At 53.3% G+C, this 26,969-nt stretch overlaps 1 protein-coding gene across 1 annotated transcript in view; it reads right to left on the bottom strand.

Annotated features, from left to right (window-relative positions):
• The window catches only part of TNR (tenascin R), a 55,777-nt gene extending 32,659 nt beyond the window's left edge, over nucleotides 1-23,118 (bottom strand). Inside the window, exon 1 of the mRNA XM_084528498.1 lies at nucleotides 22,978-23,118. The gene's annotated coding sequence lies outside the window, so the exon portion shown is untranslated. The remainder of the gene's footprint in view (nucleotides 1-22,977) is intronic.
• Between the last annotated feature and the right edge of the window lie 3,851 nt (nucleotides 23,119-26,969).

Raw genomic sequence — 26,969 nt, 5'->3', positions numbered from 1 at the left:
ACACAAATTCATGGTTTTAGACGGGGCTAGAATTTTTTGGATTTCCTACCCTTCAGTGACACAGTCACGAGCTGTGTTTCTGACCCCTGAAATGAAGCTCTGCTGGCCCTGGAGCAGCTCTGGTGATGCTCTGAAGCCATAAAGCTGGAATTAACCATAATTGCGGAGCATTGCAGGGCACAAACACCCTCTAAATCCTCTTCAATTACGTGATAGTACTTAATCACATGGCAACTGGAATTTAAGCACAGAAATAAATACAATGTTATTTTTGTCTTTGGCAGGGACATTGGTAATGAATTTTGGAGGGTGATGGAGGACCTGCTGGCACGGCATGGTGGGGGCTGCGTGGTGGGGCTGCCATCGCTTTGCATCCCACAGAGATTTATCGTGAACTGCTGAGAAATCTGACAAAACGGTTGGGCTTTTAGCTCTTCCTGTATCCTTGTCTGGCTCAGCTTTTTCTCTGCTACTCTGTTTTTTGCCTATCCTAAATGGACTTCAGGTGCAAATGACCATGTGATTGCTTTCTGCTTACGGCTACATTTAGCACCTGTATGGCAGGAGCTCAGTGTGGGGATCTGGTGCAGCACCACACGAGTGTGCAGAGTTGCCCTCCTTCCCTTTCTCTCCCCTGCTCCCCTTGCCATCATCCCTCCCTCTTCCCATCCTTGCACAGGCAGAGACTCATGGACAGACGGTGGCAGGGCCACGTGGCCATCCTCCAGCACGGAGGGAACCCAGTGCAAGAGACAGCCTGGATCCCCAGTGGATTCATCTCACATGAATTACACTGGCTTCAGGTCCCTCTTGGCCACGTGCATGAGGTGTTTTTTTTTTTTCCCCATTTGCTCTCAGCACACAGCAGCAAAGCCTCGTGCTCATGTACTGGGTGCTTGCTGTCATGTTTCATTAGTGCGCGAGCCGTCCTGGCCCTCCTCGCAGCCTTGCACTTAGCCGCGGTGGATGCAAATTCCCTGACTTGGGGAGCCCCCATCCTGGCTCCACCAAAGTGCTGCCAGCTATCACCCCCCTGCACGGATATTATGCAAATTAAAGATGCACGGAAGGGGCTGGGAAGCTAGATGCATTGGCCGGGGGGCCATGCAAAGGGCAGGAGGCGAGCACTGCTGGAAGGCAGAGTTGCGTCGGATTTCATCTGTGGCACCAGGGCACCTGGCCCCAAAACGGGATTTGGAAGTGCTTCCACAGGACTGCATGGCAAAGAAATGCCCGTCGGGCATGTCTTTGCATTCATTTTCCCCTGGGTGTGTATTTTTACACTGTGGAGAAGGAGCAGACCTGATGCGCCCCTCAGGTCGTGCGTGCTCTGGCATACCTCAGATTGTTTATACCTAGACTGGAAAATTCTCATTTTTCTCCCTTTTTAACATATCACTCAAGCTAAGCCATGGACTGCGGCTGATTCACATGCAACCTGGCAGGTGGCAGCAGGGATCACACTGTTTGAACCCTCCAATATTTGATATTTCCTACCAATTGCAGTTTCTGCAGAGTTTCCCCCAGTTATTCAGCAAAGCAGCAGACACTTGTGCCAGACTTTGCTCCCCTGGACGGAGCACACAGCCTCCCCCCACACAAGTAACACCGGCTGTGCATCGAGCAGCGTACTGCTCGTGCACCAACCACCTCCCATACCTTAACCTCAGCATTTTGGGAGAGCAGCAGAGATGCTCACCCCCAGCCCCATAGCAGGGCTCAAGATGATTTCTACCATCAAAAAGACAACCAGAGCAAGGAAATGAATCGTAGACCTGCTGCAGAGACTTCATTTGATAAATAATGTATATAGAGTTTGCAGTAATAACCACTATTTTTTTTTTTCCTGAGCCAGCCAGCTGGGCTGGGTTTAACACATCCTCGCTGTACTGTCAGATAGGTTAATCTGTTTTACTTATTTTATTATTTTTTTTTCCATGCCAGGTGAGCCTTGTGTGTGCGTATGGAGAGGAGGTGGCAGCCCTGGGTATGCACAGGGCTGCCTGCAGGTACTGGCTGCCCCAAACCCAGGGCTGCTGCTCCCTTCATCAGCCTTGAGCACACACCCATCTCCCGCTGCTTCCCCACAAGCACAGGGCACAGCTCGCCAGCTCCATTGTCTCTGGTTTAATCCTGCCACCAAATTCTTGAGGTAGAGTGGGAAACCCCCAGTCTGTCCCCATTTTACGTCCCTGTGTAGGACCTGGTAGCAGCGTCTGTGCCTTTTATTGCAGGGAAAATAAAGGTGATTGGGAAGCCTCAGTGCACCAGCATGGACTTGCACAGAAGACCTGAGTCAGGCTGAGTTTTTATTGCCCTATAATAGGCAAGTACCTCATTAAGGAGTGGATATAAATGTGTAATATAATTTTGCTGAGCTTGGAGCCGGTGCAGGGCATGAGAGCTTGGAAGCAAGCCTGCTGGTCTGTCAGGCTTTCTAAGCTCCAGCTTGGTTTTGCTCACTTAAATTATCCCACTAGCATCATGAGTGTTGGGGTTGGACAGTTTACAAGCAAGCACTTAAAATCAATTTTCCTTTTTTTTTTTTTTTTTTTTTTCCTTTTTTTTTTTTTTTTCTTCTGAAGAATTGCATGCTGAAGGAGACCCCTTCAATGCTGTGGCAGTGATGTGACACAACCCCTGTCACCAGCAGAAAAGTTCATTGTGCTCTGCTCCCTCCTCCCTCCATCCCCAGTGCCAACCCATGCACATACACAGTTGCCCTTTGCTGATCAGGGAAGGCTGATTCAGCACTTCTTATTTCTCTGAGTTGGTGAATTTTATAATTTCTAAGCCCAGATTAGCCACAGTCATCTGGAGCACTCTTTCTTGCCTGCCTTTGCTGCCCTTTCCCTTTTGATCCAAAGGGTAGATAAATAATGATAAATAACACACTGTGGTCTTCCTGTAGGGCTTGCTGAACTGAGAAACGAGATCACTTGGACGGCAATTGCAGCACCGTAGGAAGGGGGGAAATAGCCAAAAATATTTGCAGAGTTGGAGTGCAGCAGTGCGAAAGCCAGGGATTATTGGTTGTGCGGTGCTTCTGCATAAACCTGCGAGCAAACACCTCCTGGTGCCAGCCGGGAGCAGGACACAGCCACTAACTGAGATGGACAGGGGCTGCCACTCCCACACCCTAAGTACAGCAAACAGAAAGATAGTGACTTCTTCACCACGGGGGCACTGGCACTGGGTCTGTCCGTCTGTCCTGTGCCTGGGTGCTGGGGCAGACCCACTACAGCTCCCACCATAAGAAGATGCAAGTTCATGTTGAGTTGATTTAAAATGATTTATTTATTTATTTTACCCAAAATACTTTAGTGAAAAGTGCTGACGGCAACAGGATCCGTTCCTCCAGCATTTATCTAGTGGCTCAGCCTGTGCCTGCACACCTCTGGCTGTTGGTGTCAGGTTTGTAATTATGTTCTTGTTAGCACATTTTATTTTTTTCTGGGGGGTGGGTAGGTGATGGAAACATGCCTACATTTCATGTCAGCCTTTCTTGGCATGTCAGAAAGCATTTTCTATTTGCCATGACAGCAGGAGCTTAAATCAAAGCTTAAATATCCATAAAAACCTATTGGTTGCTGAATTGCCTGGTCCTGCGGCTGGCAGCCAGCTGATCCTGCAAAATCCACAGAAAAATGGGACCTGGGACAAGGTAAGGACCTGAGGGAGCAAATCTGCTCCCTCTGCTCCAGCTCCCATTCCCTCCAACCCAGAGCTGACTTTCCAACCTCCTGGTCCTTGGGACGGAGAGGAGCGAGGAGATGGCCCTGTGCTCCATGGGAGTCTGGGGAAGGGCTGGGGCTGAAAATATATTTTTATTTTATTTTATTTTTAGACAACCCCTTGGTGGTGCAACATCAGAGCTCCTCCTTGCCCAAACACTGGCTCAGCCTGGGCTGACTTCCAGGTGAAACAGCTCATGGATCCAAGGCTGCGCTGTCCTGGTGATTCACTCTGCCACAGGGAGGGCATCTCAGAGCCAGCAAATTTTTGTTCCCCCCCAATTTAATACCAGCTCCAGCATGCAAAGAGGTGCCTGGCAGGGTCCACGAGCCCTGGCTAAGGACTGAACATGCACAGATCTGTGCGCACATGGACTGAGTAATGCCCAGCTTTGGGGCTGCAATGTACCCCAATTTTATTCCAAACCAAAGGACCATGGATATAGAGTGGGGAGTCCGACACATAAATCCTTGCAAGGCTTACACTAAGAATTAAAAAGAATCTGCAACTAATGGAAAATGTAACTTTGGTTGCATTTCTTTGCTTTTTGTCCCCTTGAAAGTAATAAAGAATTTAATAGAAAATGATTTTCTTACAGGTTTTTTGTGGCTCATGCTCTATGAAAGTGAGAGAATTATTCTCCCTGCCATAAAAATGTATTGGCTAGTTAAAACCACTCTTAGAAAGAGCAACCCGAGCTATTAAATCCTACAGGTTTCAGGGTAACCCTGCTAGCTGCATTGCTATTACATCCTGTGGGACTTTTCCACAGGGTACAGTTTCTTAGGAAACTCAGACCATGCACGCCAGTATTTGGGCATCTACAAGAGCCAAAATCACAGCAATAACATCTCCTGCATACTGGGGATTTTATCCCCCTGACTTATTTTATTTTTCCATTTTCTCTCCAGCCACCTGATGAGGTGTGGGGATACCACCAGCAGGTGGGTCAACACCCGCCCATGGTGCTGCAGGAACCCTGGTCCTGGTGCAGCTCCTAGCCCCATGGCCCCATTTATTAGGTAGATAGATAGATAGATAGATAGATAGATAGATAGATAGATAGATAGATAGATAGATAGATATTTTTTCCCCTACATCCAACAGCCCTGACCCAGAATGACCAGTGAACATCCCAGACCCATGAATCTCTGAGGAACTCTCCGAGCATCCTGGCCAACCCTGTACCAGAGACATAGGATGTCATCTCCCTGCTACAGACCTCTCCTGCAATGACAGCACCTTAGGGGTGAAGATTTTTGCTACATGACAGTGCTCACAGTTTTTCTGTCTTATTATTTATCAGGGCTGGAACTTGTGGTGATAACACAAATGGGAGTTTTTCTACCAACGTCTCTGGGCTGGTTAGCCATTAAAGGATCTGTGCACATGCTGGTCCTGAAGTCAGGCCAACTTTCTCTTCCAATTTCCCCTCCTATCCTTCATCCTCACTGCCTGTTTTCCCTTTGGGAGACCTGTTGTAGTGATTTTTTTTTTTCTTTCATTTTTTTTTCCCCTGTATATAGCAGAGTTTGATTTGGCGACCAGCCAGGGGACTTGCAATTGCTTTGTCCTTTGGTCTGTTGGGTTATTTCGACTTCATGTTTCTCTATTGGGAAACTGATTAAGACCAAAAAAAAAAGTCCCATCTTCGATGGAAAATGGACTTTCAGTGATAAAAAAGATGTTCCTAGGTTATCCTGGAGGCAGGTGCAATCTCCTGTGTTCTTTTTTTTCATTTTTTTGGCCTTGATTTATTTATTTATTTATTTATTTATTTATTTATTTTTACTTGTTAGCTCTTTCTTTTTTTTTTTTTTTTTTTTTTTTTTTTTTTTCCACAGGTGCTTGAGCATTTAAAGGATGCTTCTCCCCTTCTCAGGCAGGCACAGATGTTACTTTAAACCCATGAAATCCTATCCCCTAGAAGCAGAGGCATGCTTTGGTGTGGAATGTCCCCGGGGGTGGATGACCTAAAGGCTGGTGGAGGCAGGCTTACCATTGTGGTGGCCTGTCCTTGAGCTCCGATGGCCATTGCCAAGGCATTCTGGTCATGCCAGCTTGCTGGCAAAGCAAAGATGTGCCAAACACCTGCCAGAGAAATGCCAAAAAATGGCAGGGAAAAACAAAAAATGGTGAGATCAGAAAGGGGATGAGAAGGCACATAACAAGGAGAGTGTGGTTGAGTATGGCAAATAAAAAGGGTGATGTAGTCTTAGAGCTTTGTTGTAGGTCTTAAATAGGATTACGGGGATAAACAGGACCCAGTGCAGCTTGTTTGGGAAGAAGGAAACTGGCCACAAAGGAATGAAAGAAAACGGGGCTCCAAGAACAGGGCATTTCTCCTGAAGGTTAGCAAGGGGCTGGCAGCAGGTTACTTGGATGTGGGTAACCTGAAAGGGGTGGCCAAAATAGGGTGAAACTGTTGGGCCAGACCTCACGTGAGTTAGGGTGGGGAGGTGGGTGGATGCAAGGGGCTTTTCTAACCTCAGGTGCCTCCACACCGTGCAACCTCATGGCAACAGTGCCTTCGATTACACGGACACCTCATGGGAGAGGTACGACAGGATGGAGCCATTCAGATCTCAGGGTATGTGATGGCAACATCTCGTTTCCAATGATGGAGAAAGCTACTGGAGAAGCTGCTATTCTGGATCTAATTTGGGCTAATAGAGAAGAACTGTCTGAAAAAAAAAGTGGGAGGTAATTTCAGGAAATAAATTACAAAATAGCGGAGCGCACAGTGCCACGAGAAAAGGAGCGAGAACAGCAGAGTGAGGATAATGGACCGAAAAAAACTCAGGGAACTGGTAGGTAACATCGCTAGGGAAGATGATCTGAGGGATAAAGAGAGCAGGGAAGCTTGCAATTACGTAAAGTGACTGTTCTAGGGGCACCAAAACAAGCCTTCCTGATGCAGTGGGATAGGAGGAAGGTGGCTCAGACAAAAAGGGTAGCAGAAAAGGGGAAATGAGGGCAGAAACCCAGTGATGGGGTTGGCAGAGCAGATGCTCAGCTAGGTATGAACAGGACAAGCTCCAACAGGCCATCAACCTAAAGGCTGTGAAAAAAACTTTTTGTAAATGCATTGGACAGGGAAGGGGAACTAAGGAGAGACCGAGCTCACTGCCTCCGTGGAGGGGGGGAGCTGAGAGGATCCACTGTGGGCTGTGCTTCAGCCCTCCCTCCCAGACAGCTAATTAGGCCAGGGTAATCATGGTGGGCTTACGAGGTTTCTCCAAGAGCTGCTGGTGGCAAGTGAGCATCTCTTCAGCAGGGCAACTGGAAGCCTGGCTCCAAAACAGGGAGCATTATGAGAAGGCAGGGAGAATTACAAGAAGTCATTAAGCAATCAATTTGTAAGAACCTGGAGGGTAATGAGGCTACAAAGCAGCAATCAGCACAGGTTTGTTGAGAACAAATGTGAAACCAATTTGCTCCTATGATGGGATACCTGCTCTTGAGGCGCAGGAGATATGCCAGAACTTGGTGATGAGGCTTGAACTGATGTGTGCAAGTCCCAAAAGCAGGATAAAGAACCTGGTCTGGTGTGGTCCTCACCACGAGGAGAGGAGAGGTGGTTGAAACACCTCCCTCAAGCCATCTGGGGAGAGAATTGAGGGTCTCCAGCCCAGCTGTTTCCAAGGGGTGGGTTAAGGCTGGTGATGTTGGTGAGCAAGCTCATGTGGAGAGGGAACGGAGTCAGAAACAGCGATGAGCTCAGCAAATGGCATGAGCAGGCTGCAAGCACCAAGGTGGAGGTGCACAAGGGTGATGGAGAAATCACTTAGAGCAACTCCAAACCAGGCATTAACAGGACTGCAGGAAGGACTGGGGACTGTGTGCTGAACTCAGGAGGAGACGACCCGATGCACGTGGCTGAAAATGACAACCGTGAGGCACGGTGGCATCAGCTGCCCTCTGCCTCGTCCCCTGAGGCAGTGCCTGTGCTGCTGAGATGAGCTCACTCTTGTGTCTGTCCTGGCCAGGCGCTGACATCGCAGCTCTGCCCGCAAGGACCAGCCCTGCCCTTGCTAGGTCCTGCTGCAGTCACCAGCTGGTCCCAGTCACCGTCAGCTCCACTGCAGGGGCTCCTCATCCTCATCCTCATCTTCATCCTCGCCACCAGCTGCCCCCTGCTCCCCGTCTCAGAGCCCTGAAGGACAGCCCTGCCCTAAAGCAAACCTCACAGGGCTTGCCCAGGACTTGTTCTTGTGTCTCTGCCTTGCACCTCGTGCTCGTGCTGCAGTGCAACGTCCCTGCTGCCACCACCTCTGCACTGCGTCCCCAGGGCCATGGTCCTGCCGTGCTCGCTACGTGTCCACATTTGTCTGAACAGTTGACCCCTTCAGTTATTATTAGCTTCCTGGTCACCTCCACCACTGCCTGTCATGATGAATTAGAAATATAGTCCTCTCTGCATCATGGTCCTCGATAAACCAACCGTCTCTCCTACCTGCTGCAGTCACCTCATTATAACTCCATTACCTTTAACAACAACTCCATTACCACCCATTATCTTTCTTATCATCTCCTTTACAAGGCTGTTATCTGCTCCTCCTCCTCTACAGCCATCCCCTCCTCAATTACGATTCCATTATCTTTATTACCACCCCATTAGAGTCATAATTATTCCCATCACAATTCCAGGACCTACTCCTCCATCCCGACAAGCCGGTGTCTCCTGCAGCCCCCCCACCGCCACCAGCACCACTCTGCTCTGCCTCTGTTGGGTAGTGCTGTCATCACCACCCGCCCTGTGCTCAGCATCATCCCTGTGATGATGGCAATATTTTAATTAGTCTTCATTACAGTTTTACCGATTTTATTTTATTTTATATTTTATTTTATTTTTTTTTTTGCTGTTATTGCTTGCTTTATCAGCCATTTTCCTTTCCCTGTTGTGGTTGGGATTGGTGCCTGGGTGTGAGCTGATGCTTCGGTCCATGGCATTGCACTGATTTGCACCAGCTCTGAGTGGGTATCTTCCCCTCATCCTCTATCACAATTACAGCATTTTCACCTCTGCTAAAGCCCTAATTGGTGACATTATCCTTCCATTAGCCTCCAGCTTCCCTGGTGGGTGCGACCACCTCCTCCCACCATCAGTGCCCCCTCTCCTGCCCAGGCAGGGGAACATCCGCAACCCTCCCTGATTTTCCATGCCTACAGCTTCCAACGGCTCCAGGCATGGTTTATTCCTTTCATTTTCCCCGTGGTTTTAGTGGAAGAAAGGTTTTTGTTGCAAAGGTGCCCACTTCCACAAATTCCCATGGTGCAGCCCTGAGCACCGCATCCTGTCGGTGCTGTTCTGGTGGCTGCTATGCTCTGGGCAATGCCAAAACCGCCCACCCTTCAGCCACAGCACCAGCAGCTTCCTGAAACCACCTTATTCACTCAGGAGAGGCATTCAAAAGCTCCTTCATTGGCATTAATAGTAGGGGGAGAGTCTCTTGCCCAGCACAGGGAGGGCTGCACCAGCACTGCACCCCTTGCTCCATGGTTTTGGGGATCTGGCAGTGTTGTATCTCACTGAATATCACGGGAACAGGGCAGGGCAGAGCATTAGCTTCTTATGAAACCTTCCTGGCTTATCGAGCATGATCAGGGCATCATATTCCAGGTTTTATCAGCTGATCACAGCCCCTTCTCCGTGTGTGGCCGCACAAAAATATCACAGGCAAAAACCAGGAGCGTTTAAACCTGGTGCTGGTGAAGGTGCTGGGCTGGGCTCCTCCACCTCTGGGGCACTGCTCTACCTGGAGAGAAAGGGTGGGAGAGAGCCTGGGTGTTTTGGGCACCATTTCGGGTGCTATGTAGGAACAGGGCACTGCTGTGTCCACCCTATGGCACTGAGCAGAAGCCTGCAGGTTACAGAGCCACAGAATTACCAGAGGATTGGGAAAACACCTCTCTGTGAGAGATTCAGAGAGCTGAGCCTGTTTAGTTTATCAAGAAGATTGAGAGGTGATTTCATTTATTCCTGTAAGAACTGTCAAGGCAGGGAAACACTAAAGAAGGCACTAAAGATCTCCTGAAAGCTGCGGAGAAGAGCAGAGGGGGATGGCAGGGAGCAAAGGCAGGTGGATTTGGGTGACTGATGCAGCACACATGGATTACAGTGCGAGCGATGCCCGTCTGCAGCAAGCGATGCTGCAACATGTGCTGGGCATCCCCAGGCCCCGTCCGTATGCAGGCAGCGCTCAGGGGCTGTGTGTGGAGCTGGGGAATTGGGGTGTTGGGAACTGTTAATTATGCCGGGCTGACGGGTAATTAACGTCGGCAGGGCGAGCTGCGATTTCGATCATGTTCGAATGCCCTGGGGTTATTTCCCACGATCGATGCAGTGCATAAATAATGCATCCCATGGCAGGGGGGAACACTGCCTATCGTTATCAGACTCTGTGCTGTTTGGATCAGTGATGCTAGGAGGGAACACGGCTTAGGGCAAAAGGGAAAAATGGGAATAAATACACTGGTGGGGCTTTGCTAATTCTAGCTCGGCTGAAGTGGAATAAATGAAGGGAGACAGTGCAGTTCTCATTGCTCAGCTACTATTTCTAGATTGCTATAGGATGGGTATAATAGAGGGCAGTGGGGAATTTGAGTGTCAAAGGAAAGGATTTGGCTGACGAGCTGGCAAGGCACAGGGTGCTGTGTTTAAAGCAGGTCCAGGAAGGAGCCTGACTCTCTGGGCTTCCAGCTTTAATCTGTAGCCACAGGTTGCCTCTTAAAGGCATCAGCAGGGCTCGCCTGAGCGAGCTGCCTCACTGCTGTAACCTGCTGTCCATTCCAACCACTAAACCGCATTATTTTGATATTTTTTTTTGTTGCTAAAAAAGACAAGGAAGTGGCAGAAAGTGGGCAGTGTGGTGTCCAACACTTTAAAGATTCAGACAACACAGCCAGCAAACCCGTGCTGGAAGAGCTGGTGCCACCGAGGCACAAGCATGCTGAACATCTGGAGAGGGAGCACCTGGGAGGTTTTTTTTTTTTTTTTTTTTTCTGGTTGTTGTTGGTTTTGTTGTCTTTTAATTAAATGGAAACTGTTTGGTGAGGTCAGTAAATGATTTGGGGGCCCAGCCCTTTTTTTGCTGTAGAGCCCCATGGGGCTGCTGCCTTGGGTTTGCGAGCTGTGGTTAAGAGCAAGCCCACTGCAAACCGCAAGGCTGGGAAGGGAGCACCTTGGGGAGTCTTTAAACACCGCTTAATTACATTAGCTATACACCAGCCGAGGGATAATTCACCATCTCGAGACAGACACTTTAATCCTGGCAGCAGGATGGAACCAGAAGTGCGCAGGGGCTGATGCAGGATGCTCTGCTCCCTGGGTACTGCCAAGGGGCTGAGAACTGCTGCCGGTGCCTTGCAAAGGACTGGCCCCAGGGGCTTCACTGGCAGCGGGTTTCTGAGTGTGCCCAGATACCCTCCTGAAGGAGCAATTTAGTATTTGCAAGACCCCAGCTGCTAGCTGGGTTTGGGGTTTGCTCCCCCAGTCCTGCTCTGTGGGGCTGGCAAATCCGGCTCAGAGCTGGCTCCCACACCATCATCAAGCTACAAACACTCCCGGAGAGAAAACTGGCACTTAGTACATGCTGGTACAGCCATGGGGTCATTCCCTTTCTCTGTATCTCCAATACTCAGAGATTTGGAGCTCGGCTGGTGGGGACAGGGCTTTCCAGCCCCCCAGGTCTGCAGCCCAGATGGTCTGCACAGATTACTGCAGCCTCAGGAGCCACCAATCCCGGGCAGTTTGGCAGGGCTGAATTCCCTCCAAATGACAAAAATAAATAAAATCTCTTCACATTAGATGCTGGGAAGCCCATGAAAAAGCTGTGTACACAGTGAAAACAAATACGTGGTTAAATAGCCTCTCCAACAGTATTTCTCTAAAACGCCTCTCTAAATAACGCAGAGTGAAAGGCTTGCTCAGCAGTGATTAACCTCCGCTCGGGAAGATGCTCTGTATCAAATCATTACCGTCAGCTGATTAAAAACGAATTAAACCGAACAGAAAACAATTCCCAAAACATCATCTCTCCTTTTGAATGCGACACCCAGATGCGAATCATAGCACACCCTATCCCACCAAAGAGCATGTGGAGGCACCTGGAGAGCCTGAGGATGAAGGGCAAAGGGGATGCAGAGAGGGATGGGGCGAAATAACTCAACCTGGAGACAGCTCTGCCTCGAGGGCCCTTCTTATTTCCAAGCTGCCGGTTTAGAAAAATAAAATAAATGAAGTAACGGGGAAGGACTGCAGCTGATTTAGCAGCCTTCGTCTGCTTGGCATCCGGTGGAGGTCTGAGAGGTCAGGAAGGACAGGCAGGTGGGAGAGACCCACGCCGTGCCAGGCGCTGGCACCATCTCCCATTCCTGCCAATCAAGCCTCGCCAGCTTTTAATTGCCACGCTCCATGTGACTCCAAGCAATGGCAAAGCATCAAATGCTGCTTCTCATGCTAGCTTTTTTTTTTTTTTTTTTTTTTTTTTTTTTTTTAAGTAATCCCATTTTTCTTGTTCATTTCCCTAATAACTGCACAATTGTTGGGTCCCATCAGTTCTGCCCTTCTTGGGGTTGACTCTCTTGGGGGCTACATCAGGGCAGGTTGGACTGGACATTGGGAACAATTTCTTCATGTGGAGGAAGGGTGGCCAAGCACTGGAGTGGGCTGCCCAGGGAGGTGGGGTGTCCCCATCCCTGGAGGTGTTTCAGAGATGAGGATATGGCACCGAGGGACGTGGGTTAGGACTTGGTAGGTCAGGTTGATGGCTGGAGTAGGTGATCTTCAAGGTCTTTTCCAGCCTAGAAGGTTCTGTGACTCTATGATCCTAGAGATGTGCTGCCCCATTGCCTAAGCTGGAGGGAGGAAGGAGGAAGGCCCCAAAATTCCTGCTGCTTGGACAAAAATCTGCAGTATTACTAAGGAGAGCCTAATTACCAAATCTAATTACAAAGGGGAGTAAAACACCTGGATTTTTTTTTTTTTTTTTGGCTTTTGGAAAGTGTCTTATGTATCATAAAAAATGAATAATGGACAACCAAGTGAGCCCATCACCCTGATACATTAATGAGAATCTATTTGGAGCCACCAAACCTGTGACTCAGCAGGTTGAGAAGTTGCAAAAACAGTCACGGTGATGCCCTGCAGAGGCTCCACGACCTCATCCCTTCCTGTGCCCCCTGAAACCAGCAGAAAACACAAACAGCAGTGTTAATAGGAGCACATATCTATGCACCCAGTTCTTATATACCTAGATACCAGCACGGCACCTGGGCTGTGCCAGCAGGAACTTCCCCCCACACTTTGCTGGGGCGTCCTGGTGGGGTACCACCACCCTCGCCTCCTGCAGCACCCATGCCGGAGGGCTTGGTGCATCCTCTGCTTCTCTTCCCGAGAGCAAAAGGAGCCCGTGCCCAGCCCAGTGGTGCTGCTCTGGGTTTTGGCTGGTGCAAGGCGATGCAATTAATAGCCCAGCCCACTTTGCAGAGCCATCGGGGTGTCGTTAAGGGGGGAGGGAAGGCACCATGGTGTCGGTTTGCAGTGCAGGGAATAAGCACCACTGTGCAACTTGCTTTGTTCCCAACAGCTTTTTTTGACTAGGGCTGTAAAATTAATGTTTCAGCAGATAGCCGAGAAAATAGGAGGCTGTATAAAGTAACTTGGGGCTTGGCAGGGGAATTCAAATGAGCTGCATTTGGGAGATGCCGGGGTTTTCTTCCTTTCCTGTCGTCTCCCCACCCCGCAGGCTGTGAGAGGCAGTGGTGTCTGGGCGGTGATGACGACCCTGTCCCCATCCTCTGCCCCCAGCTCCTCTCATCTCACCACTTATTTAACCACCCAGTTTTTCTCCCCATCACTTCCATGCTCTCTTTTTACCCAGCTCTCCAACAACTCAGCCCCTGCTTTATTCCCATCTAACCTCCCTCGCCTCTCCCTCGCAATCTGAGTTGGAGCATTACCTATTTATATTCTTAACCTTTGCCTCTCTTCCCTCTGCCTCTTTAATCTGTGCATCGATCTTGTTTACCACCCCCATTGCTTCTCTCCTCTTGTGCCCATCACTGCCCTGTGCTCCTGGCCCCAGCCCTGAGTCCCCACCAGCACAGCACCTGGTGACATTTCCTCCATGCACCACAGCCTGGTGGCAGATCGGTATGGGCACAGCACCTCAGCATCCTATCCTGGGGACTTTTCACCTGGTTTGGGGATTTAGCCTACTAACAGAGAAGTTTTCTCCTGCGCATCAGCATCAAGGGAGTGGCGATGTACAGGGGCACCCTGCTTTTCCCAAATTCCTTCACCCAGAGGGGTGAAGGAAGGGGGGCTGGAGAAAAGTCCCTCCTGCTCCTCATCTCCTTGCCAAAGCCTTCACCTGTGACACCCACCTTGCCCTGGCACCAAGCCGTGCTGCAAAACGCCAGCTTGCCTGCAGCAAAAACATAGCCTAGGAGGGTTGGTTGCCTCACTGTGTTCTGCCTGGCCCTGCATGCATTTTTTTCCCCTGCCTCTCCCTCCCCGGAGGGTGACAATTTTCCTTGTGCTCACTCCCGCCTCCGTTGTGTCATTTTTGGGTGCTCGCCCCAGGGACTGGACTTCTTCCAGCCACATGCTGCAGGCGCAGCCAAAAAAAGGCCACCCGTGCACGTGTGCTGATCAAAGCCCAGCCTGCCCCGCGGGCTGCTAAGCAAAATTCTGGGGGCTCATTTTCACCAAGAGCTCCCCCCGCCATTCCTCCCCCCAACCCCATGCCAGGCACCGCACATATTGAAGCTGAAAAAAAAGCCTTTTTTTAGTAGAGAAATCCCCTGGCTCTTCCCTCCAAGTGGGGACGTGGCTGTTAGGGTGACAACAGAAGGTGCAGAGCTGGGTACCTGCGGATTGATGGGCTGTGCTAGCCTTCGCAGCACGATGGGTGTCCCCAAATCCTGGGGTGGGTGTCCCCAAACCCTGTGCATCAAGTGCAGCCTTGCTGGAAGAAACCCTGCCCTTCGCATGCTCAATTAAAGATGTCAGGTTTTTACCTGTAATGTATTTGTAACACTGGCCCTAGCTGAAACCCCTGGCTCAGTGCCTGTGCCTCAGTTTCCCTAAGCTGTCTGAGTGCCCTGGAGACCTCTGCTCCCCCCCCAGTGCTGGAGGTTAATTAACTAGGTAATTAAGTAATGAACCCCACAATCACAAAGTTGGTGTGGCTTTAGTTACAGCTATTCCACCGGGCTGCAAATTACTGGGAAATGGGAGTTTTGTACTCAGCTGCAGTGCCGGCGTTACCGATAATCAAGAGGTGCCTGTGATGGGGACAAAGTGCAGAGAGAGAGAGAACATGGTAATTACTGTGTAATTACAGTAACGATTGGAGCGATGCTGTAAGGCGAACATGGGGCAAACACCCATCCAGGACATCGGCGGCTCCATGGGACAGGAGGGAGGACTGAGAGGCTCAAATTGTACTGCGAAGCCTCAGAGCTGGATCTCTTTAACTCCCCTGCTGCCCTGCTTAACACAGCTGTGTAAATTACTAATCCCGTGGTTTCTGCTCCTGGTTCCAGTGGTGGAGACCCTTAGCTTCACAGGGCACTTTTGGGGGGTTAAAATTCATTGCCCCGTCCAGCCCTGGAACTGTTCAGCCCCTCTGGGTGCCGTGGGCTGTCACTCCTGCATCGTGGGTGCTGGTGGCAGGGGTATCTTTGCTTGGTCGCCCCACGCATCCCTTCTGCCCACACTGGTGCTCAGGTCTGTCCTGAAATATGTTTGTCTCACCAGGCCATCCAACCCCAATTTCAGGACTTCTCCTCTCTCCAGCCCTATTTGTTATTAATTTTTGGAACCCGTTGGAAACAGACTGGTATTGACGCTGGGGGACTCGCTGTCGCCAGCGGCTGACCAGCTCCCATCAGTCCCGCATGGTGGGGCTGGCACAGAGCGTGGGGTTTGTGGGCATCAATGGGGCAGCCAAAACCCAGGCAGCAGGTCGGGGAAGCACGGGATCACACCCGGTGTCACCTTGGGATCACTCCTGGTGTCACCTTGGGACTGGTCCTGGTGTCACCTGGGGCTCACATGGAGGGCTAGCCATCAGCTGCAGCGTGCAGCCCTGAAATGAGGGAGATCCACGTACGCCAGGCTCGCTGTGGGTGCTGCAAAAGCCCATTTGGATGGCACCGAGGCGTACACAAGACCATCAGTCTAGTGGCCAGGGTCTAATTAAAGCCTCTAATCAAGGCCCCTTTGACACGGCTGTCTCACAGGTTGAGTTGTGAGGAAAGAGGGAGGAGGCGAATGAAGGGGAAAAGTTTGGCAGAGGGGAGCTGCAGGACTACAAGCTGATGGATGCCACCCCAGGGCCCCCAAAGTGAGGGACAGGGACAGCATCGCCCCACCTGGGGACTGGCGGGGACAGTCCCATGGTCCCCATGGTCCCCACGGCCAGGGCCAGGCAGAGCATCACCCGTACCGCCGCCCTGCCAGCACCCATTTCCATGGAAACCTGCCCTTGTGCTCCTTTAAGGAAATCATCCCCTTCCTTCCTTCACTCCTCCTGTCCCCTTCCTCTCCTCATTGCCACCTCTTCCCCAGGCTCCTCTCCCCTCCCTCCCCGCTCCTTATCTCAGCCCCTCTCATCTCCCAGCCTTTGTGCCGCTGCCTGTCTCCACTCAGCGCGCTCCTTATCTCCTCTCCCCCCCACTCCAGCTCTGTTTACATTGCTAAAACACTTGTCCAGGTCAAACACGTTTTCCTGATAACCACATTTCCATTGATTGCTGGGAAGAAAATCCTCTGGAGCTGCAGATTCTGTGCTCTGGGGATCGATAACAGGAAGCCCTTTTACCCCAGCCCAGTGAGCCACAGCCCGAGGGCGTGGGACCCCCAGGGGAATTTGGGGGGCGACCCAAAAAGCGAGTGGTGCCCATTTCCCACTCACTGCCACCAGCACCCAGGGGTCACCCTGGCCATGCGGAGGTGACAAACCATTGCATCCCACCGGGGACACCTGCGTGCTGCTGCAGGGTGCTGCACACCCAGGCAGCCCCCCCATCTGCAGCCCCGCTGGGAGCTGGAGCAGACCCCGGGTGGGCTCCCGCTGCCTGCTAATGCACTTGTGAGGGGGAAGCTCATGCGTTTCCACAGCGAGTGGCTTAGCCATAAATCCACAATCAATAAAGAGAAATTTAAAGGGATTAAGGCTTTCTGCTTCTGCTGCAAAGGAGCTGCTCCCCGCCAGGGTCTCTGCTCCCAGACCACTGCCGTGGGACATCAGGGTGAGACATGGCCGTGGGTGCCCATGGGTCCCACCGCCATCTCCTGGGTACCTGCAGGGATGCCATGGTCAAAATTCACCCCAGAGGATTTTATTTTATTTTGTTTACAATAAAATTGCTGAGTGGCACCTAACCTACTGTGCAAATCGATGCCTCAACCACAGGCTTGGCCCGTGGTTTACCTCGTCCGCAGCAAAGCACCAAGGGCAAGCCTGGGAACTGCAGCCAAATGAGCCGTGCCATTTGGTGAAAAAGAGGAAATTAAAATAATAAAAGCTTAGCAAGAAGCCAGCCCCGGTGCTCCCTGTGGCCAGGCTGCCCCTGCAAACTCCTAGGGCTCGGGACCGGGGGAGCTGGCACAGCGCAGCACAGCGGAGCGTTGGTAATGAGAATGAATCCAAAGTTTCCATGGGGCTTTAATAAAGTCCTGCTGCAGAGGGTGAGGGGAGATGTGCAATTCTGTAATGCTTGGGAATGGGCTGAAAGGCTGGGAAAAAAGAAGCAAGAGCCCCGCAGGCATGGTGGGTTTGTGGGTTAGGCTGCTGGGGGGATATAGTGTGTGCGTGGGGAGACAGAACCAAAATGGTGATGTCTTGGGTTAAATCAGCAGCGTGTGGCTGGAGGCAGAAAGCAAAGCCAGCGCCAGTGTGGGAAGCCTTGGAGCAAAAACACCCAGGTCTAATGCTGAGGTCTGAGCCCTTCCTGAAGGCAAACCAACGCCATGGGTGTCTGTGGGGCTGGAGGGGGCTCTGCCCCATGCCCCCCACCTGGCTGCAAGCCCATGGCACTGCTAAACCTCTGCCCTGCTGGGATGGCTTTTTTAATTGGATTGTGACAAACATTTAATACCTAATAGAGCTCACACCAGCACAGTTAATTAAGGATGTGACTAATCCAATTCACTCGTGGGAGCGCGGGAGGAGACGAGCGGGAGTGAGCGCGTGTATGGGGGGGCAGCAGAGGGGAGGGAGCCGGATGGGGAGAAATCAGCTTAACTGCTATCGCCATTCCTTTCATTTTGTGTGCACTCATAAATGATGAAGAAAGGCTTTTCTTTGCCGGTTTTTACTCCCTGCTCCCCCACCCCTTCCTCTGGGGGGGAAGCTGAGCACCACGGGAGCATCCCTGCTGTGGGTGGGATGCGGGACCCCAGCGCAGCCCCGCAGCGTGGCAGCCTTGTGCCGGGGCACGTAGTGCCGGCCGGGCCAGCTGTGCCAACATCTGTATGCTGGTCACTCCCCGTCCCCCCGGAGTTTATAAATAAAACAAGTGGAGTTATTTTAGCCCCACGGACAGGGCTGTCTCCCGCAGCACAGAGCTGCTCTTTCTCCGTCTCGAGTTCATTGTTATTCCCCAGCTGAGAACAGGGCGCGGATTGAGCGAGGTCCCCATCTGCGGCGGGCAGCCGGAGAGAGCCTCTCTTCATGCGAGCGCCTGACGCAATAAATAGCGCTTTTCAGCTGAGCCGGGAGGGAAACAAAAGCCCGGAGCAGGGAAGAGAGTGTGGTGAGGCTGGTGAGGGAGAGGGACGGGTCGGGAGCAGGAGGGGGAGATGGAGGGGAGGGAGAGGGGAAGAAGCAACTAATGAGGAGGCTGCGAAGCTTCGTGGCCCGGCTTTGGGCCATTGGCTTTCCCACCCACTTGCCCAGGGAGATGAAGCATCCCTGGGTGCGCTGGCCCAGGCTGTCTGAACCAGGCAACGCTTACCCCGAGCGGGACACCGATCCCCTTTCCTCAAGCATCCCCGAGCCACCCGATTCGCAGGGCGATTGCACAGCGCCGAGCAGGACTCCAGCACAAGGCTAACAAAAACCCTGCACTTCAGCAGAACGGCAAGCAGACGGATTCACCCCAGATTTGCTCACTGATTCCCTGCCCTGAGGGGACCCGGTGCTGCTGCACGGGCACTCTCCCAGCCTCCACCTGCACGGGGACGCCACATCCCTGGCAGCAGTGGGGATGCTGCGGGTGAGCACAGAACAGCCAAAAACCACATCATCCATCCTGGTTTAGCTGCCAAGAGGGGTGCTCAGCAGTAATGAATGAGGAATTACACAGAGGGCTCATCCCTTCTGTGGCTGGGAGCCCCCCGTGGCACTCCAGCCCTGTCCCCGTTGTAGGAAATAGTTACTTACATTAAAATTATTTGCTAAATGAAGCAATTCCTTGAGATCTATCTCAGAACTGTTTGTCTGCTTTACTCTGTTCCTAGTGCTCTGTGATAAATTATCTGGGTAATTAAGGGTAAGTTTAAAGCTCGTGCTTTGCAATGGGATTTCCTTGGACATCTCGGGGTGTGGGGGGGTCCCGTTAGCACCAGCTTGAGCGTTTTCCCCAGGAACCCCTGCTGCACCCGAAGGGAAAACAGCCCGATCTATCCCAATCAATCTGCATTTAATTACCAGCCGAGAGCTCCAGCTGGCTAATTTGGAGGCAACCGGCCTCCGGCGTCAGGGCTGTGCTCTTGCTCAGGGATGGGCTTTAGGAATCAGGAGTATTTTCAGAGCTTTCTGCTGATTATCATGATTTCAGCTGAAATAAAGGGAAGAGGTTCACATTTCCAGTTTGGAAAGGGTGATTAGGGACTGAAATGGGTTGGAAACACGGATGTGAGGGGGATGTTGCATGACCCAAGCCATCCTTGCCCCTCTTGCCTCCCAGCTGGAGACAGGAGACTCGGAGAGCAGACATCACCTGTGCTGCCCTTTTTGATGAGAGCTTTTGGGTGGTCTTGACTCCCCTATGCCCCCAACTGCCCACAGGGGGCACGGAGGGAGGATTTAGCATTGCTGTGATGCCTGCCTCACCAGCAAACCCAGCCACACCAGCAAACCCAGCAAACCCAGCAGCAACCAGCCGTGGGGTCACAAAACAACCACGGAGCACATGTGAAGGAGACCAAACCCCAGCTGAAGAGCAGGGGCATTTCTACACAACCTCTCAAGCCTTAGCAAGAGCCTGCATGTGGCCACAACACCTCACAGCACTGCAAGTCCTGCAGGATCTTGGCTCTGCTCCTCACGCAGAGGCAGTGAGCGCTGCTTGGACCTTCCTCTCATGGGAGACCCCCAGTCTGCCCCCCCGGGATGCTGGCCACGAGAGTCACCACCTCCAGGAAGGCACCAGAGCCAGGGCCAGTGGTGGGACAGCCCAGGCTGCACCTCCAGCCCTTCAATTTTTGCCTCCCCTGCAGCTGTGTTGCTGGAGGGGAGCACCGGCGCTTACGGACCTTCAAGGCTTTGACACTGCAAGGCAACAGGGAACAAAGCACGGGGGGAAATCAAACAGGTCCCTGGGGATCATCAGGAAGCTGCTGCAGGAGGTTGCGAGGGGTAATTATAGAGGTAAAGTGAAGGATTTAGAAATCAGGCTCTGAGATAAGCATAAGGAGACAGGGGGTTTGGAAGAAGAGGGCTGGGGAGTGTATTGTGGTGCAGCCCCATATGGATCTATCCCCAACCCCTGCAGCCATGCCAGTACCAAGAAGAGGAGAAGGGGAGAAGAGGAGAGAAGGAGAAGAGGACCATGCCGCAGCCACTGGAGCCCGTTCCTTGGGAAGGCTCACAGACCTCTGAGAGGTCCAAAGCATCCCACAAAGAGCCCCCTGGGACCAGGGACGTCCTGGCAGTGATGTTTGGGCAGCCATTCCCAACCATTCCCAGCTGAGAGCAGGGTGCCCAGCTCCATGACCAGGTGGCTTTTGAGTGTCTCCAAGAACAAAGACTCCCTGGCCTCTCTGGGCAGCCCGTGCTGGTGCCCTGTCACCCACACGGTGACCCTTGGGTGCTCCTGTCCCTTTGGCACCTGGGAGCACTCTCTGGGTGCTCCAGTAGCTCCGTGTCTCTTGACTTGGGGAGCCCAGGATTGGGTCCAGCACCCCAGGTGTGACCTCGCCAGTGCTAGGTGGAGGGGAAAAGGCACCTCCTTGGTCTGCTGGCAGCTTAACGCAGCCCAGGATTTCTGCCCACCGAGGTGCCCACCGGGACCCCCAGGCTCAGCTCTCAATGTGACATCTCCACAGGCAGCACACAGCCGGCTGCAGCTCCAGCCCCCATCCCGGGCTGGATTCCTCCAAACTTTGGGTCTACTTCAGACAATACCATAAGAAATCCATCTGTGCAACTGAGCCAAAGCTACCGGCTGAGTACCTTGTCCTAAGCTACCCTTGTCCCAGGCAGCCCCAAGCTACATCATCCTACGCAACCACCCTTTGGGGCAAGGAGCCGAGGAGCCCTCCAGCGCTGCAGCCTCAGCAGTGCCCGTCCCTGTGGCCCATGGTCAGACACAGTGGGGCTGGCTCTCCTCCTGGGGTGAAAACAGATGCTTTTGATGCACATCTCCAGGATACAGGAGGATACCACAGATTCCTCCATAAATTTCCTTCTTAATATTTTTTCCCAATCATTTGTATTCCCCACTGCCCCAGCCCACTTCTTCCTGGGGACAAGGGCTGTAAGAGCCCGCAGCAGGGCTGGGGGGATCTGACCAGCCCTGGGTTTGCCCTCGCTGCAGTTTTAGCTCTGGTCTGGCTGTGGGGCACGTGGCCGAGCCCCTGCGTGTCCCCTGTCCCCCAGTGCCACGCCGATGGGGATGGCGAGCGGCGGCAGCTAATGACATTGACATTTCATTTCTCATTACAGACACAATTAAAAGCAGAGGGGATTATAAGCGGCTGCCACGCCATGTCACCGTGCTGCCGGCTTTATCCCTTCTGCTTGGGCAGCTCCGTCAATGAATTGACTCCTTCCAGCACCTCACTTGTGGCTCTGCTCCGTTTGTTTATGTAATGCCTCCCAGCACCGACCTCGCACCCGCACGCCCCTGCTCACTGACGAGCATTTTCTCGACGCGTTCGCCACGCGCCCCGGCAAGACGAGTGGGGCCAGGGGGCTGCCGAAGCTGGGGGAGCCTGCCAGGAGCTCTGACAGGTCCCTGCTGATGGAGTGTGCCGGATTCATCCCTGCCTGGGGCACGGCCGTGCCTCTCCTTCCCCGGCTGCTCGGAGCACCGGGCTCCCCGGGGAGCGGCTCGGCAGGGATGCTCCAGCCCCAGCTCCTGATGGAGGAAAGAGGCCGCTGAGATCCGGCGTGTGGTGGTGCCAGCGGGGCCCTTTCCTCCGTTTTGTTTTCTCTCCGGCTCCACGAAATGACAGGGCTGGCGTTCAGACCCTCCGGGTTCCGCCCCAAACCCCCCCAGGTTTCACCCCAAAACGCAGCCACGCGCGGGGCGCCTCCGAGCTATTCCCGAGCAAGCAAGAGAAGGAGGAAAAAAAAAAAAAAAAAAAAAAAAAAAAGAAACCTCGTTCAAACTTTGAACGCGACCAGAGAGAGCCGGGCTTTGGGCAGCCCCCGCTGCTCGGCGGGGCCCGGGTGGCCTCGGGGCTGGGGCTGCCCCCACCCAGCCCGCCCGGAGCCGGGGCTGCCGCCTGAGAGGGGTCCCCGTGGGAAGGGGAGCCGTGGGCTGGAGGGAAGGGGTGTGGGGACGGAGGCACAAGGAGGCACAAGGAGCACGGAGCGGGGGGGGCAGCGAGGTGTCCCCGGCGCTGCCCGCAGGACGCAGCGAGATGCAGCCCCCCCCGCTGCCTCCTCTCGCCGTGTGACGCAGGTGCCGAGAGCCAAATTTCCTCAACCTCCTTCCAGCAACGAAGGGAACTCGCAGAAAGTGCGAGCGGCTTTTGCCGCACCCCCCCGATCCCCCGACCCTCTCCCCCACCGCCTTTCCCCCCCGCGCATCCCTCTCTCCCCGCAAAAAAACCTGCGCCCCCCGCCCCCCCTCCCCGGCCGGGCTCCGTCCCCCCGCCGCCTCCCTCCGAGCCTGGGGGGCGATGGGGGGCGATGGGGGGCGATGGGCTGGGGGCGATGCGGTGGTCGGGGGGGGCTGCAGGGGCGGCGGGGGCCGGGCAGCGCGGGGGATGCGGGGCGCGGGGTGCGGAGCGCGGGGTGCGGGTGCGGAGCTGTCCGCGGTGCTGGAGGCACTCACCGGGCCGGGCCGGCTCCTCCTGCCGCCGCCGTCGGGTGGGAATTTGGGGAGCCCCCGCTCCGGAGGGGTCCCCGGGCTCGGCCTGGCGCCGGCAGCCCCGCTGCCTGCTGCGGCGGAGCGGAGCGACCCCGGCACTGCCTGGCTGCCGCTCCCTCCCCTGCTTAAATTTCAGCAGCTTGTTTTTTTTTTTTTTTTTTCTTCTCCTTTTTTTTTTTTTTTTTTTTTTTTTTTTTTTTTTCCTGCTCGCCCCTCTTCTCCCCTCGCTCCCCGCTCCGGGCTCTCCTCCCAGCACGCAGCCACCTAGCGGGCAGAAGCGGGAGGAAAAGCCCGCCCGAAAACCCAGGCGGCACTGCTGCTGCTGCTCCTGGTGCTGCTGCTGGTGCTGATGCTCCTGATGCTGCTGCTCCTTCTGCTCCTGGTGCTGCTGCTGCTGGTGCTGCATCGCCGCCCCCGCCGGCCCTGCTGCAAGGCGGCTGCCCCGGGGGATGCAGCATCTTCAAAGGGGCGTGCGGGGAAGGCAGCACCATGAAATTCCCAGGAGGAGCACAAAAAAAAAAAAAAAAAAAAGTAACAGTGACAAAGTAAGAGATGGAAGGAGTGAGCCCGCTGAGTTTGGCTGGGCTGGGAACGCAAAGCAGCAGGGCAACTGCACGCAACAAGGGTTGGGCCTTGCTGCCCTGCTGAGGGTTAACAGGGGTGGAAACTGCCACTGGTGTGTGGGGCTTCCTGCCCTGTTGGACCACAGCATCACAGAACAATGGGATGGTTTGGGTTGGAAGGGGCCCTAAAGGTCACCTGGTCCCAACCCTGCTAGGTCCTTTCTACCCAACACCTCCTCCTAGAGCCCCATCCAACATCCCCAGGGACCAGGCATCTGCAGCTTCCCTGGGCAGCCTGTGCCAGTGCCTCACCGCCCTCTGAGTGAAGAACTTCCTCCAATATCTCATCTAAACCCACCCTCTTTTAGTTTAAAGCCACTGCACTGTGTCCCATTGCTGCTCTGCCCAGCAGACAGTCCCCCTCCATCCCTCCCGCAGGCCCCCTTCAGGTGATGGGTGCCAGCAGCTGCTCCAGACCTTGGGGAAGGATAAAAAGGCCAAGCTGGCACTGGGGTTTTTACACCTGTCCTTGTGCATCTCAGTTAAAAAGCCCTGAGTTCAGCAGTCCCTGCTGCTCCTGCAGAGCCACGCACTGGCGTCACCTCGAACAGGAGAAATGAGCCCAAATCCCCCGCGGCCGCTGCCTCAAATACGGCCAGGAGGAAGTGCCAATTGAGTTCTCTCCTTGCAGATTTAAAGCTATTTGTGAATTCCTGACAAATCCACCCAATTACCATCACCCAGCCAAAAAAAAAAAAAAAAAAAAAAAGCAGGGAAGATCCTGAAGAGATTGTGATATTGTATTTTAACAGATTCAGAGCACTCTGATTCCTTTCGATTTCACAACTTAGCTGAATATTCAAAGTAATGAGCCTCCCAAAGCTTTGTGCCCAGTGAGGAGCAGTGCCGTTGTTAGCTGAGGTTATTTCCCAGCTGAGCTGGTTCACCGAAGTTGGAAAAGGCAAAGCCAGCCTGAGGATGTGCGTGGGGTTAGGCAGTTTCCAGCAGTGGCTCCAACCTACTCCTTATGAGCCACACTGCACGGCTCCGGGGCAGAGGCAGCAACCTCACCAGCATCAGCAAGCAGAAGCACCAATACCTGGCTGGTGTTCTGGGCAAACCTCAACCCAACCTTTCCACAAGTCCTGCGTCCTCCGATCAAACCCCAGAAATCTGCTCCCATGCAGCAGCTGGGCAAGGGTGAACGCTGCTGGGTGCGTATGGAGCAAAGCAAAACCAGGCGGCAGCCCTGGGCTGGAGAGGCCAGCAAGTGGCCCTGCAAGCAGCGTGTTTGACCTTGCTGGGCAGAAACCGGGGAATTTTTTTTGGCTGAACATTAATATTACTGTGCGGCATCGCTGCGCGCTCGCGCTGCTCCAGCAGGCGGGTCGCAGCTGAAACCGCGTATATAAAATGCTTATTACAAGCAGATAGCTTTCTGAAAACATCCAATAAAGCTGTGTTTATAGACCATAGGCAGCACACAAGAAACCAAATGGATTTTTCATTTTGCCTTTGAAGGAAACGACCCAGTGGTGCCGCTGACAGCACGGACACCTGTTGCTCTTTGGGAGAGGCGGCGCTGTAGGAAAAAGAATTTTAAAAAGAGAAAACAAAAAAAAAGAAAAACAACAAAAAGGATCCAAAAGGGTTCCGGCTTTGGAGAAAAGCCACCGGGTGGATCTGCACTCCTGCTGCTTTCAGCACAGCTGCTTTGGCTTTGTGGGCATCTTGCCCCATCTCTGCCAGTCTTGTCCCAGACTGGTGCAGCAATTGCGCAGCAGCAGTTGTCCCCCTAGCAGGGGCTTCGCCAGGCTGCTCCCATCACACAGCCTCCAAACGCTACGCATTTGGAAAGCAAATGGTGCTGGACTGAGCCCCAGTGTTGCACTTGGGCATCCTCTTCACTGGCAAAATACAACCCGGCTCCCCCAGTCACGATGCTGCGGTGCGTGGCCATGGAGTCCGAGCTCACCCTGGGGACGCAGCATTGGGAAATCCTGTGGCTTGCAGTGCAGAGCGGAGGCAGACGGAGCAGCTGCAGCAGGAAACAAGTCAGTGCCCAGCAGAAAAGCTCCCCTTGCTCCCCTGCTCAATGGCAGAGACCTGGCACCATCTCCGTGGCTTCTGGGGACGAGGTTGGTGGCATTTCTGCAGGGGCAGATTGAGGCCGTGCCTCTGGCCACCCATCCTCCTCTTTGGTCCTTCTCCCTCTCTGGCTTCCATGCTGTCCCAGGTAAGTGGTGCTGATGTTAACGCCTCACCATCAAAGCATCATTGCAGCACAAGCCCTTGTTTTCTCATTTGTCCGTGCTGAGAGCATCTCCATCACCAGAATAAATCACTCAAAAAGGAAGGCAAGAGGCTGGGTGATGTCCCCAGCCCTCACGGAGGAGTGTGTTTAATGTCGGGTTCATCGCTGGCTGAGCCTCAGGTGGCACCGGGAAGACAGAAGCAAGGGGTTCACAGGCACAGAGCTGTCCTTCTGCAGGGGCATTTCAGTGCCTCTCTGACTTAAATGAGTCCAGGCAAGCAGGATTATTTATTCTGAAAGAGAATCTTTGGCCACAATGCTGGATGACGTAAAGCAAGGGCAGGCAAGTTTTTACCCCATCATGTCCAGAAAACAGTATTTTTGGATGTTCTCCTCTTTGCAACCTCTTGTTTCACAGACTTTCCAAAACCTTGTTCCTAGAAAATCTCCTTTACCCAAACCAACCCCCTCCTACCCAGGCGCCCACACCGCAGCCCCACCAGTGCTGCTGAAACCGATAGCTTTGCGTCAGGGTAACGAGAGGCTTCGCCAGCTTGCAGACAGACAAATAGCTCTGTAAACAGCTACAGGAAAAATAGGCACCCTGGGGACATTGTTACACGGACCACGCTAAGCACAGGGATTTTAAACCATGATTTTTGTGGCAAACAAGCCCGACATGCTCGCAGCGTGGGCGCTCGCACGCTGCATCCGGCTTGCTCGCCGCTTGCTGCTGCTCTTCTCCAAACCTCGGGGCACCGGGTGAGGGTGGCTCGGTCCTTGGGCACAGGCACAGTTTGAGGGGGTGGGCAGAGGAGTGGCATCAGCCCCAGGGTGGGGGACCCTCGCCTTCTGCATCTCCATCCCCTCCTCAGCGGTGGGGCAGAGGGGAGCGCAGGGGGAATTTGCAGCAGCGTACAGTGGGCTCCTGGGGTTTTTTAAAATGCAAAATTCCCTTGGGTGCTGCTCTTACCAAGAAAATTCATTCCGATGTTGCAGCGTGTTAAGGAGGGTATTAAAGCAATTAAATTCCACGTTCAGGTTTAGCGTCTGGTACTGAAATGAGACTCTGGCAGCCCTGGGTGCCGTGGGGAGGAGGGCTCCGGCAGCAGCCAGTGGCTCTTGGGACAGAAGTGGCC

Source organism: Aythya ferina (genome assembly GCF_964211825.1).
Source record: "Aythya ferina genome assembly, chromosome: 8".
Classification (NCBI taxonomy): domain Eukaryota; kingdom Metazoa; phylum Chordata; class Aves; order Anseriformes; family Anatidae; genus Aythya; species Aythya ferina.
The sequence above is the reverse complement of the archived record's forward strand: the minus strand, read 5'-3'. Positions and strand labels throughout refer to the sequence as shown.